Here is a 16,142-nt window from a genome sequence, read left to right as displayed (position 1 = left end):
AATAAATTAGCTTAGGCTACACAATAAATTAGAGCAGCTAAGTCTCAAAATCCTCTCCTTTACTCACTTTTACTTAAACCCAGCAACCTAGCCACTCAGGTAAATTACAGTCATAACAAGAAGTACTGGGGAATAAATTTAATATTTACATCTGTTTGTACTTTGAGACTAATAAGAATATAGTGTTAGGCAATACCAGCTTAATGTTTTCTTCCCTCCCTCTGCACTGCAGAAGCATGCCAGCTGCTCAGCTGTTTTGGCACAGCCAGTTGTGAGACCACCCTGTGAGCCAGAGCAAGGAAACTGACCAAGCTTAATTCTTTTTTTGGGGGGAGTGGGGGAGGATTGTTCAAGTCAGATAAGTTCCCTGATCTGATCCACAATGGGGCCCCACAAAAAAGCTGTGTCAGCACAAATGTTCAGGGACAGTGTGGTGGCGGCGGTAAGCAACGCAGAGCAAGGATATCCTAAGTTAGTAATGCTGCCAAATGCTTTGTGTCATGAGACAAAAGGGCAGGAACAGTACTAGTCACTGAGCATGCCTGCAAGGGGCAATGGCTCTGGAGAAACACTAATGCAGTGCCATCATATTGATGTTCTTTACAAATGCCAGTGAAAAACCTGTAAACAAGCACATAAATGAACAGATGGCATCTAAGGATAGATGTTGTGATTACACTGCTGCAGAGTCACTTTAGAAGAAAACCTGTGATGAGACTGATCAATTCATAGTGGAACTTGCAGAAAGTGAGTCTGAAAAGTAAACAATTAAGTTTAATGCAATGATAACTGAAGGGTTAACAAGGGCTACTGAATTATTTACTTTAGGATTTTCTCTTGTTCACCTTAGTTTTACATATGCATTTTGCATTCAGGATCGATACTTCAAGGAATCATTGTCAGAAATAAGTGATACACAGTAGTGAACTATCAGGAAAAATGGACTGAAACTTCAAGTAAGAGAAAATCTTTAAAGCAGTTAGACAACAATTCATTAAATCATGCTTCTCCCCACAATTCATACCAGTACCTGAGAACAAACAATCTATTCCCTAGTGATGATTGTTGTTCTAAGCCATGGCTCTAGTGAATATAGTTTTCAGTCTCAGATATAAATAAAAGCTACAAAAGGTTAAAAAATGTGGGTATAGTTCAGATAAATGTCTAAGAGTGTGGAAAATCATCTGAATGCTTTCTGTCAGAAAAAAATGTGCTGTAAGTCTCATGAGAAAAAGGCTTATTTGTGATGTTGCTGGCACTTTTATTTCTGTTCTCAGCTGGAATATGATGAGAGTAGTCAACTTCTCACATGGTGTTTTGTCTTCAAGAGTTGTGGGGGAAAAGTTCATTTCTAAAATTAGAAAGTCAGGGTGAGACTCTTCTCCTATGCAAACTGACTTTTGCTCTTGTTACTAAAAGAGACAAAGGGATGGTAAAATTTTGGTGAAAACAGAAAACTTGCATGCACTTAAAGAAGAAATTATTGTTTTCATTTTACAAGGTAAAAAAGGCCCCACATATTCCAACCTGAAAGACAACTTCTGATTTTTAGTTACATAGCACTAAAATCAAAAATGCCTCTGTTAATTAACTTGAAAAATAACTCTGACAACCACCAAGTTTCTTCCAGCAGTGCCTCGAGATGAAGCTGGGCTACACACAGCAGTAGGAGTAGGGTCTTAGTTATGGATGGAATAAATTGACCACAGTAGGTAAGTTACTTCTAAAAACTGAATTTCATTTCCAAAATGCCTTAGAAATTTATCAGTCAGTTTATTAGTTCTAAAAATGGTACTTAAACTTTGAAATTACTGACACTTGTTGAAATTTCTTTACCACCAGCTTTGATTGACAAACACACCTACTCGTAGGGCCAGGCTATGGTGCACACCTGTACACAAAATTGTCATGCTGCAGCTCCAGCAGAGCTCTGCCTCACCAAGGGCAGTTACTGAAACAGCACATCACTTCCATGAGAGCAATTCTCCTTTTTGATAGGTATTTTTTCATTGGCACAAATTGGTATGGTTTATACTTCCTTGGACTAGATCTACTGAAAATTCTTAACAGATTTCTGATGTCACAGACATCCATGACAAAGAGGTAGCTAATATCTACAGTCTGACACATACTGCTTTTGTCAGCAGTGCTGACTTAAACCATCCTCCCTTGAGGCTCTTTGTTCCCCTCCTTTTATTTCTCCCTTGTTGCTCCCAAACAAGTTTGGAAGCCTAGTGAAAGGGGTCTGGAGAAGAGGTTGTTTTTAACCTATATCCATTCCCTACTCTGTTTTACCACAAAATTCCATTAACAATTTTACTGCAACAACAGAGACATTGATAAAGATGTGGGGAACGAACACTTGGGGATTGAGGAGCACTGACACAAAAATAGGTGTTCATTAAACTACAGCAGCCATCCTGTCTGATGCTTCTACTTACCCAGGCAGCCAATTAAGGGAGAATTCTTGGAAAGCAGAAAGGTGTCAGTTAAACATGGCAACAAAACTTGTCACTTAAGTAATAAAACTTTGAAACTGAAACCATCGGGGTGCCATTTAAATAGTCTGAGCTGAATTCAGCGACTTCCTTGCATATCTGCACTTCTAGCTGCTGCTTTGCAATTCCATATTCGAGCACACTTACAAAATATGCAAACCTGGGCTTGTTTACACAGGGCCTGTGTGGCAGAAACTGTTCTTAGCAAATTGTAAAATTGTTACAGGGCCATATTGCTCAATGTTTCGTAGCTCAGCTGGCATTTTGTCTGTGCACAAACTACATGACATAGCCCTTTTCTTCCCCCAAAAAAGAACATCTACCTATAATTCACACTCATGTTGTAAGATAGCCGCTTAAGAAGGGTCACACACAGTCAAGATCCCATTGTAAGAGACTCCCTCTGCTTAGTCTTCGAGGGGGGCTCTCACCGCAGACACCGTTGCAGCTGCATATTGCCTTTGTATGAACAAGCTTCTTGTTACTGACTCTTGCCATTTATTGGAAAATTAAAAATTAAAATATGCAGACTATTTTACAACCACACATAAATCTACAAACTTCTAAGGTCCAGTATGCTTGCCTATTCCCAAACCAGATTGCACAATACAGGCGTTTGTAGGGAAAAATTCATAGACAGATTTTTAAAGGCTTTATAACACTCAGAAAAGAACTGTTAAGCAGCTGCTTTTATGAATCCAGGGCTGAGTTATTACTCCCTATAATACTGTACTTGTTTTGGCATAAGGTAGGAGGTAATCCCTAATGCTTAGTCTGTTTACAGGTCATATCTGCCTTCTCAGTGATACTGCTGGAGCCTGGTCAATTTTCTGAAGGGCTGTGGGACTAGACTGTGTACCCTTCACATACTGACCAGTGTATATGCTCTCTTCATAGAGATTCCAAAGAATATGCTTTTGTTTTAGGGAACAGAGAGACATTTTCATTTTGCTCCTCTCCTCTCAAATCTTTCCCTATGGAAATGATTCTTGGTAATCCTGCTTGTTTGGGGGTCTTTAATCTATAGACAAAAATATGGAGCCAGGAGTATCAATCTTTTTAAAGGAACTTCTATCCTACCTAAGCTTATACAGATGTAGCAGGAACATGGAGACTGGAGCCAGTCGTACTAGTTTTGCCAATCTGCCTTAAAGTTCAACAGTGAATAATGTCAAAAAGTTTATATGCTTTTGCAGATATTATATGGTTCACAGATAACAATGTCTCGTTTGTCTGTCACCTGTCTCAGCAGCTGTAAGAAGTACCTGGACCCATCAGGAAGACATCTCGTAGAAAATGTCATCACCTCATTCGTTTAGAAAAGCACAGATTTCCAGAAGCAGCATCAAAGAGTATTGAAAAAGGATTAGTGTGGATCCTGGAACAAGTTTTATTTCAATTATTTCCTCTGACCTTGGCTTTCTCCTTATATTTTTCCATGCCTTATTCTCTTTGGGACCAGCCCAGTATGGAGAATCTCTCTGCAAACCTTGGCTTCTGTTACTCTAGGGACTGGACAAGGTTCTCACTGACAGTTGGTTACCATGGCTATTAATACCCCGAAACAAAGTGAATGAATGCCATGATTTAGAAAAAAGGAGTAAAATCTCATTAAGAACCCCTAGGACTATCATAGCAGTAGGCAACAGTATAGCAGTTTCTTTAAAGAGAGAAACTGATGACCATCTGGAAAAAAAAAAAGTATATATTTTAATGATCTGCAAAGTTTAGCCTCTGGCAGTTCTATTAAAATAAAAAAAGAGACAAAATCCTTTTCCAATTAAAACTAGTTAACTCAGAAACTGCTGTGAGATGAAATATATTTGATCTCTAGTCCACATTTTGAATTGCTGTAGACTCACCCCCCTCCAAATATTAAATGCTGTTATTTTGTATGCATACAGAAGAAGCATCTGTTACCCAGTCAAGAAACAACTCTGATTGCCTTGCTGCCAGGAAGGACAACTCACTTTGTGTAAGAATGCTGTTTGTCTGTTAGCCATGCAAGAATCCACTTAGCTTCCATTTCAGCTCATTTGTAGTTGCCAGTATCTACTCTTTAAATACTTACAGCTGCCACTCCTGTGTTGAAAAAGAGAGATCTATTTCCATCTTTCATTTAGGAGTGAGACACTGTCCAAAGCATCTGGTAATGTGAACTGTGGGGCCCTGCATAGCCCAGGAACTATCTAGCCTGGTTCAAAGTCATCCTAGAGCATTTCATGAGCAGTTCTTCTGGCAGCAGTAGCCTTGCTTATATGACTATATTGTCCTGCTCTGGCAAGGGGGTTGGACTCGAAGATCTCCAGAGGTCCCTTCCAACCCCTACCATGCTGTGATCCTGGTTATCAAAACATTCTACCCAACAAAACCACTCTGTTTTGCTGGTTTGTTTTTTACCCCAGTCTAGTTAGCCCAGTGGTTGCACACACATAGTTGCACTTGCAGAACTTAGAGGGAAATGCAAGGGCAGGAAGGAATGTCCAGATTACTCTTCTAGAACTCACTTCACAATATATGCATGTAAAACTGACTCGACCAGTGTCCAAACCATATGCAGAGGACTTCAGCCTATACAGACACTAATCCAAACCTTTTTGAAAGCACTAATTCTCTAGACAAACATACAGAAATGTGCTGTGGATCCAATAATTATTTCAAAATATTCCTCATCTTCAAGAAACAGTAATGGGAGGTCAAAAGAGATAAACTAAGGCATTCAGTTTTAAATTCTAGATTAGTCTGAATTTTTTATCGGTTGCCACGATCCCTATTATGAACTAGCAAGCTGCTGCAAAATACCTAGGGCTTAACAGTATGGTCTTCCCTAAAATCACAGTCTATGCTCAGAGATGGAGATTCCATCACAAGCTTGCATTGCTGCCATATGCATCAAAACCAATGGGCAGTCCATCAGAATCACAACTATTTTACCATTAACGCAGGTCCAAGCCTACCAACTTCTCCCATTGTGACTGAGAATGCATGAACACCGGAGACGTTCTTAGAGCTACTGCTTGTGCAGGCACAGCCAGCCTGGCCATAAAGCAGCTGCGTGAGCTGTTGCTAACAGAACTCCTGCAGCACAGATTTCATTGCAAAGGTGCATGATGTTCTATAAAACTGAATAAATACTTGAGAAGTTTAGGCAGCGTTGAGATCTGTTTTGTTCAGGCTGTTCTACCAGCAGCCAGTCATTTTACCTGGTATTTTAACAATACAACTTCAATCACATGGCAATAACATTTGTCTTAGCTGCTCTCAGGAACTGCAGGAACTTGCATACCCAACTGTTTCCCAGAGTCCAGTGTTCTTATTCAGGAGGGCTAATTTGAGGGATAATTTGATGCCAAAAAATTACAACTCCCATCTGACTAATATGAACCCTGTTGATAAACAGGGCTCACAAATGCAAAGGTTAGGCTGCCAGGAGGTGTTTCCCTGGGCCTGATGTTAATGGCTACACTAGCCTCTCCCAGGTGAAGAATACTTCAGCAGTCCCCATTTGCCCTCCTTAGGCACTCTCCATTCCCAGGCACCCTTTGTTGCCTAGGTGCCATCCTTGCTGTTGTGCCACCACTAATACTTGTGTAGTTCCAGAGTGAATCAGATCAGGGAACTGATTCACCTGAAAAATAAAAGCAACCATAAGCAAGTGTCTGTGCTGGCACAGCAAAAGAGGCAGTAAGTGATAGAGGCTGCAATAAGAAGCAGGAGGCAAACACTTGATAACTTCGTTTGAACCATAGCCTGGATAACCTAAAATGTCTCTATGCTAACAGAGGAACTGGAACTGCAAAGGGATAAAATTACTGAATAGCTCAACAAAAGAGCTCAGAACAGATGTCAAGTCAGCTTTCACAGCCCCTGAACTTAGATACATCTCCATACTTCCCAAGAAAGAAAGTGTTTAATGTGTTTCAATTTAATGCTGCAGCAATTTATTTAGAAGCTTTAAGTACCTGCAAGATTTGTGTATTGTTTCAGGAACAGTCCCAAGAGTATATTGGCAACACAGTTCAAACACAGGATTCTAATACGCTGTGAGATTCAAGGATAGGTAACACATTCATTAATTGATGGTCAGTCAATACCCCTTTCTGCCATTCTTCAGTTGACCTCCCATCTCAGTAAAATAAAATACATTCCACAAGAAATCTCATGCAGTCCCCATGAAGTACTGGATACCAGATCCTTCTTTTAAAGCTGACAATTGAAAAGTTTCAAAGAGAAGAGGGCTTGAGGCAAAATTCCTTGCCTAAACAGCTTTTAAGTTTGTGAGAACTTAGAACTAAAATATGTTGCTTTAATCCATCTAATTTAGCCAGCATTTCATCCTTTATAAGCAGTTCAGGCTCAAGTTTTATAGTTAACTAGTGAAAACTTGAAATAATGCTAATCTCCACTGTAAATAATCTCCTGTCAAGAACCACACATGAGAAAGTATGTCACTGCTTCCCATATTTGTCATGGGTTGATCTGAATTCAGGACATTACCCAGCATCTCAGAACCATATCTAAATCACCAATAAAAGCACTTAGGAAAACAGTAAATCATTTTACTCTGACATTGATATGACTTCATGTAACCCCAGTTCCAGATCGCTGACTATTTAAACTTTCCTCTCACTGCTTTGTCCAACAACACATTCTTTAAGCTGCTTTATATTTTAAGGTCTTGGTTATGACATGAGCCTAATCTGAGTCCCTTGCCTTCCTGCTCCTTTACCACATCCATCGCTGTGACAGCACAAAAAGCATGAAAAGATGTACTCCAACTTCTCTTGTACAAAATGGGTCAGTCAGCTTTGTACTCCTCCCTACCTTCCACCCTTTGCACACAGTTATATCCTGTCTGCCCTACCTTTAATGTCTGTTGCCCTTAGATGGTAAATTCTTCATAGCAGATGCTCCATGTACTCCTAACTCTTGGCCTGGTTTGGATGTTGCCATAATATATACAATCAAACTATATTCCACACGGACTTGAACTTCATCTCACCACAAAAAAAAATCCAAGCCTGGTGCATAAATCGTTAATGTTTTTAAGTCACAAAAGTAATGCTGGGATCTATTTTTAGACATTGTGTTAAGATTCACTCTCTTTCGACAATCTGCATTTTCATTTTGTGGCGTTCTGTTTGGTTTATAGTTCAGAAATTGCATGTTAGATCTCACATGATGACCTTTAAAGTAAACCGAGCTTAACATCTTGATATCCACAGCGGCGTGGGAGTCTAAAGATGTGGTTGAAGATACTTGTTTCTCGTTAGGAGGAAACTAATGACAGATCATGCCACTTCCTCACTTATCAAGGAAGATCCTCTTGGTGCTAGTTTTATGTTAAACTACTGCAGTACATGGTGCATTCTGGGTATATTTATAATATATATATACACATGTTGTTGACAGAGCTCAGTACTGTGCACTGTTAATTGACTAATATATACAAATTAGCAGAACAAATTTTATAGCTTTTTATCTGCCGCACAAAGGTCATGAACATGGCCACACAATGCTGAGCAGTCAAGAGATGGTAAAGATCCTGGACAGAAATACACCAGATAATTTCCATTTCTTGAATCACAAAGAAGCAGATCAGACACCTGCACATCCATGCACATCCAGTTGGTCTCTATCTTCTCATGGCACAAATTTCTGTGCCAATTTGCATAGAAGTGCCAAAGAATGAAAAAGATAGTATGCTTTTAGGAGATCAGCTACATCAGTCAGTAACAGTACAAACTCCACAGAAGCCTGTATCACTGACCCTGAGTCTTGATCTGGAGGTACTGTACTTGAAAGGACTGAAAAATATTTGAATTGCCCTTTTCTTTTTCTGCTACTGATGTTTGTGCTGAGGTTGTCAACAGGATGTTTCATACGGAATTGAGCTGTAACCAGCAGCTCATTCCACTTTAGTTAAACCATCCTTACTGCCTGCATTGGTATTATCATGAGTGCAGGTTGCTAGAGCAACAGGCTCCCTATCCAGGAGTGTTTGCCATCTTCATAACTCATCTGAGGTAGTCTCACTACACTGCTGTTCTACCCAGTCTTTACATATCAAGCAAGGCACTTGAGGTGACTGACTTGTGGTGGCAGATTTTGTTTAGGCCACTATCAACTGTCTGTTCTGCCTCTGTACTAGATGCCTACGCTGAGGGGATACATGCCTGCTCTTGAAGGTCCCAGTGACAGCACAAGGAAGTAACATAATGAAAGCCAACACCAACATCAGTTGAATGCTATCAGCTGTGCACTACTCAAGTCAAGGAAGAAGTATTTTTGCTGTTTAAGGTCCTCTACCTACAGAAGCAATCATTGCCAAGCAAAGGTAGGAAGACAACAGAAATACTTGTCATCCCTTCCTTCTTGAATGGTAGTCAACACCTGCAAAATACTGTCCTAGTAACTCAGATGTAACAGCTGCATCACCCAGAGATGCAAAAAGGCTTGCAATGGAAATGCTTGCATTAGCACAGTAATTTAGTTCAGATAAAAAGATTGGTCACCTTGACATGCCTACTGTAAATATTGAGGTGTAAGCAAAGAATGACATTTACAAAAGCTAACTTTAGCTTAGTGAGGCTAAGAAAACAACTGAGCAGAAACCATTCTGGACTACCGTTTGAAACCCCACCCACACTGACCTGAGTGAAGAGCAACCTCAGTAAACTAAGATTAGCTCTTGCCAGTATCCCATAATCTGTTAAAGTTACAGGCAACTTCTCTAAAGGCCAAGCTCCATTTTGTGAAAATCTGCTTGTCACAGTTACAGAAAGGCCAACCAAACTTACTGATGCTGCTTTCTGGGAATCCGGCACCAAGGACAATAACAAATAAAATAAGAAAGCATATCACACTAAACTAAACTGTTTCTGATAGGCACTTTTATCTTTGCAACCAGAAGGAATTAACTAGAGGCCTAGGTGAGAATTCTAGCCTTGGAACAGAAACATTTTCTGTTGGCCCCAGGTAGTCAGTTTCTAAGAATATAATTAGAGGATTAAAATATCCTAAACCAAGACAGCTACTATGTTACCTCCCTCATTTTCCCAGAGGGGAAGTTTTCATGGCTTGAGGATCAGGTTCAGCTTCCATAAATCTGTCACATTTGTAAAGGGGAGGGTTCACTTTTGTATATGCATTCAGACAGAAACATCATCATTGTTGTTTTGTTGGGCCCTACAGAACGTCAGCACTATGCCAGCATACATGTGAGGCTCTAAAGCACAGGGGAAGTGAGAAGAGTGAACCGTGTGGGCGAAACGTTCTCTGCGACCGGGTGATCCGGTGAATTCATGGGCTGTGCCGAGGGGCAGATGGTACCCATAATGTCAGTCTAGCAGTGATACGTGAAGATGTGAGATGTGTTTTAACAGGATGAGGTTAGCTCTTCCTTTCATGGAAATACATCAGCCCTTTCTGGAGAATCTCCTTTTCATCTCAATTACCTTTTTTTTTTTTTTTTTAATTAGGATGTATTAAAAAAAATAACAAGGTGGGGGTGGAACAAATCTGTTTGTCTTCAGTGTGTTTGCCCACAAGAAGAAATGAAATGGAAACTCTGTCCTCCATCATACTTGAGCTGCACCTGCTTGCATAATGCAGCAGCATAGGGCATCATTTCAAATAAATGCTGTATTATCTTCTTTGTTAGAACCAAAGTGTAGAGAATCCCTCTACTGTGGACTCACAAGAGTCTAAACACTTGATACAAACATGAGGAAAATGCTGACTCTGTGGGTAAATATTGAACTGGTACTACTGTACAGAAAGATTGCAGTGTCTAGTTGTCCTTTTTTTTCTCCCCTTTCTCTCTTCATCCTATAATGGCAGTGATGCTGAGGTGGAAGGATACCTACACCTCTTGGCTCACTCTGCATAGTCTTGCAGGTTAGCTACACTAGTGAGTGACTTCCCACTGACTTTACAATCTACATTGCAACATTTGGCATGCTGATGAATATCAGTGGGAGAGAAGATGATTTAATCAATCTCTATTCATTCAGTATTCATAATGAAGTATTTATACAGCCTAAGAGCTATAAACATTGTAAGTTCTACAAACTTTTCCATGCTAAAGCAGAGCAAAACGAGAAAGCTGGTATTAGTTGTAACAGGCCACTGAGACAGTAAATGAGAATTACCATGTCACTGATAAGTGACAGGTAGGCATCGTAGTCTAATTGTATATGATTGATCCTGTAGTCTCAATGTTCCAGCTTTCTGAAACCATACCATTCTGATACCCCTGCACACATTCCCTCTGCCCTTCCCTCTCACCTAAGGGTCTGAATACTGAATGTTCAATTAACTTCGACAAAACCCCCACAAAAACAGCAGCATTGTATGCCGTACAGGGAAATAAATGAACATTTCTGCTGAAGAGAAACTGTCCCAGACTGTTTTTAACACTCTTAAGATCTCATGGGTTTTGTGGTTCACATAGGTACCTCTACCCAGACATGTTTACTTGTGCTCTGTCTGATGTCCAGGATTTGGCTCTGTGTCAGCACAGTGAGAAGAAAACACTTGCAATGGTTTCAGCTTTTAAATAGTTTGTTGCCTCAAACTTAGAAAAATATGCAACTAAAGCAGATACAAGCATGGCCAGGAAATTCTCTTGACATTTTATAACAATTTAGAGAGCTATGAAACAGTGAAGTACTGAATAGCATTCATGTCTTTGCTGCCTGAGAAGCTTTAAAGATAACTGCAGTAGTTAATTTCTGAAGTCAATAAGCGTGCACTGAATCAAACCAGGTAAATCACTGAGAAGCTTCCCAATTAACTTTGATTAGAGACTATTTTTTTTTCTAACTCAAAAGAAGAATGTTGCTTGAAATTAATTAAAAAGCACTAGCCTTTAGGTTAGTATCTTTTAAAATCTTGCTTTTCTCAGACCACAATGAAGGAAACCATTTTACTAGTTTCTCATCAACAAGTTTCACACAAAGACCTATGATCAAATGCTAACAGTCCTTGCTAACACCTGTGCACAGAACAGAGCGTGGCAAGGACAGAGGCATGCATGGCACATGCAGCATCCCAACACTGAATAGATCATTTGACAGATCAACAACAACAAAAAAATAATCTTAGGACAGGTAAAATGTTTATACAGTTTTAAACCAGCTAAAGAAGTACAGATTGGAGATCTGTATTCAAATCTAGTTTTGTGGAACAGAATACTACTTCCATGTCTACAATTATAGATAGATTATAACCATTTCAGTTACAATCACCAAGCAGTGAGTTTTTAAAGGCAGTTTAACGGGAAGTTCATGTTTCATATCAAACACCATGACACTCTGAAGCATTGACAAACATATGGAGACCATCAAGGAAAGGTAAAATGAGTAGTGTCCCACCTGTACTGCAGTGCATTGTGAACTCTTATGAGAGGGTATTTTGCAGACAGTAACTCCCTAAAAATGGAGAATAGACTCTCCTGCCATACCAGGGCAAGGGATTAATATTTATTCATCTGATAGTTAACAGACAGATTCACATTAACTTCTGTAACACAATTTAATTTGGGAGTTATACCATAAAACTCTATTTTTTAAGCCTGCTCTCATAAAAACACTGAGACGAATGCTCCTTTCAGTAAGGAGAAATGGATTAGACTCCCTCTGGAGCTCATCAATTCACCTCCTTAACTAACCTAGCAACTGTTGTTTAACACTACATGAGGCATTCCCTCTCCACCAAAAGGTTTGCATCTTGCTTTTACTATTTTTTTATCAGCTTTGCCGTCAGAAACTCTCAAGAGAAGCCTCAAACATCAAGCCTCTGGCACTGTGGTACGGAAGGAAACTTAAGCCTTACAGGCTCATCAACAGAGCTTCTTGACTTGAAGTCCAAACAGAAGCAGACTTCTGTTTAATAAGGCAACATCTCTGAAGTACGTAGAGCTTCCAGATTTGATTAAAGAAGCAATGATAAAACGCTTCTGTGAATGTAAACTTCCCTCTAGCTAACACCTGTTTGGTACCTCTTGCAGTCTTGCCTGTTTGTGTCTTTGGAAAGCATGCCCTTCTGCAGGTCAGAAGGGGTAAGTGAAAAACAAACCAAAACAAAACCCATGCTACCTCCCCCTCCTGCCCAGCAACCCAAGGCGTGCTTACTACTTTGAATGGGAGAGCAGCTGAGCCGACATGTGGTTCAGTGGCCAGCTTTCTGAAATTGCAGGAGTGGGGAACTCTAGGATTTTGATACTCAGACTCTGTATTTGCATCGCCAACATTTCACCTCGCATTCCAGGGCGGGGCTGGGCTCACAGCCCGGGACATTCCAAAAAGCATTCCAGCCAGCAAGGCCCTGGAGGTAGCCCCACAGTGAGCACATCTATGCTAGAAGGCTAGTAAAAATATCTTTGCATTCCCATTCACGTTTCTAACAAGGACAGCACATGCAGGCAACAGGGGAAGACAAGTTACAGCTCTCCCCAACCCCATGGATCACACTTTGGCAGCTATTAGTACAGTTTCTGCAGCATTGGTATCAAGAAACAAAACACAACTGTTTTTTTGTTTGCTTGCTGTAGCCTTGTGACAGAGTTCCATGGGATTAACAGTGAGACGTTTTCACTAGGCAAACACTTAAAATAGAGCACAGCTTTGGTCAGTATGGACCAAGTATCAGATGCTTGCCCAGTAAAATTAAAAAACCCCACAAGATTTCCGAACAGTGACGCTGAACACGCTCCAACACAACTCTGGGCTCAATTGCCACCCTATGCAAGAATGCAAAAGAGCCATGGCTGAATCATTAAATACTGCAGAAGTCAGCAATTTTTCTGGAAGAAGGAAAAAAAACCCCAAAAGCAAACAAAAATCTGCCACCTTCTGTTTAAGAAAGGTACAGCAGCAAAGAGAAGCACGGGAGGAACTCCTACAGCCATCACCAGTGCAGTTTGCGCTGTAAAGCCTGTGTGAAAAACGCTGGTCACTGAAATACTTCAAAGCCAGCACTGGTAAATACAATCATCCTAGCTGCAGAACTGCTTAAGGATGAATCCTACGATCAAAGTAGGATAGTAAGTCACACATGAGTTGTGACAGAGTTAAGAGGAAGGAAAGCATGTAACAGTCATTAAACACTCTTGACATGCACACACCTATGTATCTCAGTATCACTAAGGTTGGACAGTTACAACTCTTTCTAGTTCATTTTGGAACTGATGAAGGGCATCAAACACGTTATGCTTTCTAGCCATCTGCCAGAATTTATAGCCCTTCTATACTTAGCATTGATGTCCATTCCAACAGAATGACTCCTCACTCTCCTTTTCACTTGCTGTCTATGCCTGGCTGTGGCCACCCATAATTACAGCACAGACAATCACATTAATGTATGCAACTATTGCAAGGAATTAAGACAACTAAGCTAAGTAATGGTGACCAGAGAATAATTTCAGTAAAGCTTTGAAAATGAGCACTTAGGAAAGAACAGAAACACATCCCCCAAAACTTTTATCACCCATCTGATTTAATATCAATTCAAAACGTATCCTTTGAAGACTGGTGGTGACATGGTATTTGTTTCAGCTGATCAAGAAAGTATTAACCACTCCCCATCCACCAAAGGCACATACACTGTGACTAGTGCCAGGGTATTCCCACAGCCTCTCTTAAGGTGCCTATCTTCAGCTACAGTTCCGTGTGAATTTTTGACAGCATGCTGCAGAAATCTGCTCATCTGCTCAACAGAAAACCAAATTTCACATGTTCTCCATTGCCATTGGAGTCACTCATCTCTCACCACAACCATATGCTCTGAACTGCACTTAAGTCAATTGCTGGAAGGAAAAATGTGAAAAGTCTGCACAGTCTACCTCACTAAGGAGGCAGAAAGATGCATGGGTTCGCATCGCTTAACAACATACTGTTATGAAGATCTTGGCTCCTACAATGAACAATCTTATTTAGGCATCATTTCCTATAACAACTGGGGCTTATCCAAAGAGTCAATTTCAGGTTTTGCCATCAATGCTGACAAGAAATGAAGCCAGGTTCTTCTAAGCTGTGGGATGAGACAATAGGCACAAACTGAAATACAGGCTATTTCATGTAGACACACGAGGAACAGAAAGTCACTTTTTTCCTTCTTTTTTTGTACCATAAGGGTGATCAAACACTGGAGCAGGTTGCCACAAAGAGTTGTGGGTGAGTCTCAATCCCTGTCAGTAAGCAAAACCCAGATAGGCACAGCCATGGGAAACTTGTCTAGTTGACTTTGCTTTGAGCAGGGGGGCTAGACCAGATGACCTCCAAATATTCTATGAACCTCTAACATTCTCTACTTACATGGTATCATATCTTGCAAGCCCACTTCTAGCAGGACCTCAAATGGCTTTTTCTCTAGTATTCTAGGGTGGCTCCAAATAGTCCTGAGAAAGACAAGATATCCAGGGAGCACTCACAACAGGAAAATGGCTTCTTCTGAAATTTCTGACTAATACAGCAAATTCTTTCGCTGCTCCAGAGTGAAATTCTACCACTGAAGTTGTATCAGATCTATTTAACTGCAATTACTACAATATACAAAGTGAATAAGAAAACCTTCCTTCTCAGACAGCAGAGATGTACTACAAATTACTCTGATTTAAAGAGAAGGTATTTTAAATATGAATACCCCTGTATTTAATTCACAAGTCTGAATGTTATCTGGTGAGATACTGTTCTTCTGTTGTAATAGAATAGTTCAAGACTGGCACTATTACCTGAGGAAAAAGATGCAAACTGTTGAACAGGAAGATTAATTATTAATTACATTAAAATGATTAATATTCTGTATGGTTTTTATACCTAAAGGTCATGGGATGATATCCCTGTCCTGTTGTTTTCAGACCAGAACTGAAAATCTGAAGATCCCTCGCACAGTTGAGGGAAATTAAACCAGCATTTCAATAAATGATTAATAACTGAAATCCCTGACTTCCCTTAATCTATTAGGATATTCTTTGGGGCATTTTACTAACTCAAAGCAGACAAGCTCAGCTAGATTTCCATGAAATCAGACTGGGTCTGTATATTCTCCTGGCATGTAACATCTACTTGTAGTTTACTTTTAATGGGAAGTTATGATGATGGCAAATTAAGGAGAGAAGATTATGTGCCTTTGATTAAGGCCACCAGTATCACCAACAGCTAAATACTGAGGCAAACTGGGTCAGCATTTCAAGAACAAACACATAAAGCCATATATGGATGTCCATCACTGCAAGTAATGTACATGCAGACCTTTACTAGAAGTTCCAGTTCCAACAGTACAAAAATCTCCAAGTGCCTTCATTCAACAAATTCATGGCTACCAGACTTCACTCCACAATTTCTTACTGGAAAGGCACAAATGTAACACCTAAGAGCTGGAAACAATGGTTAAACCTCCTGTCATATTTCTGGAGGTTAAAATGTTGTAGAAATTATGAAACAATCTTATTTTCATGCTTAGTGTTATAATTTCTACGTCCTCTCTGTAAAACCTTTTTCTTGCTATAAGGTGGATGTAAATAAAGTCTGCAAGATATGAATAAAACTCTTCTGACAAAACTATGTCTACTTGGCTACTACATTAATTTTTGTGATTAACTACAGAGTTCTCTAATGAATTCATCTGCTTATGGATGACATC

The sequence above is a fragment of the Dryobates pubescens genome, chromosome 19 (genome assembly GCF_014839835.1).
Source record: "Dryobates pubescens isolate bDryPub1 chromosome 19, bDryPub1.pri, whole genome shotgun sequence".
Taxonomy (NCBI): Eukaryota; Metazoa; Chordata; class Aves; order Piciformes; family Picidae; genus Dryobates; species Dryobates pubescens.
The sequence above is the reverse complement of the archived record's forward strand: the minus strand, read 5'-3'. Positions refer to the sequence as shown.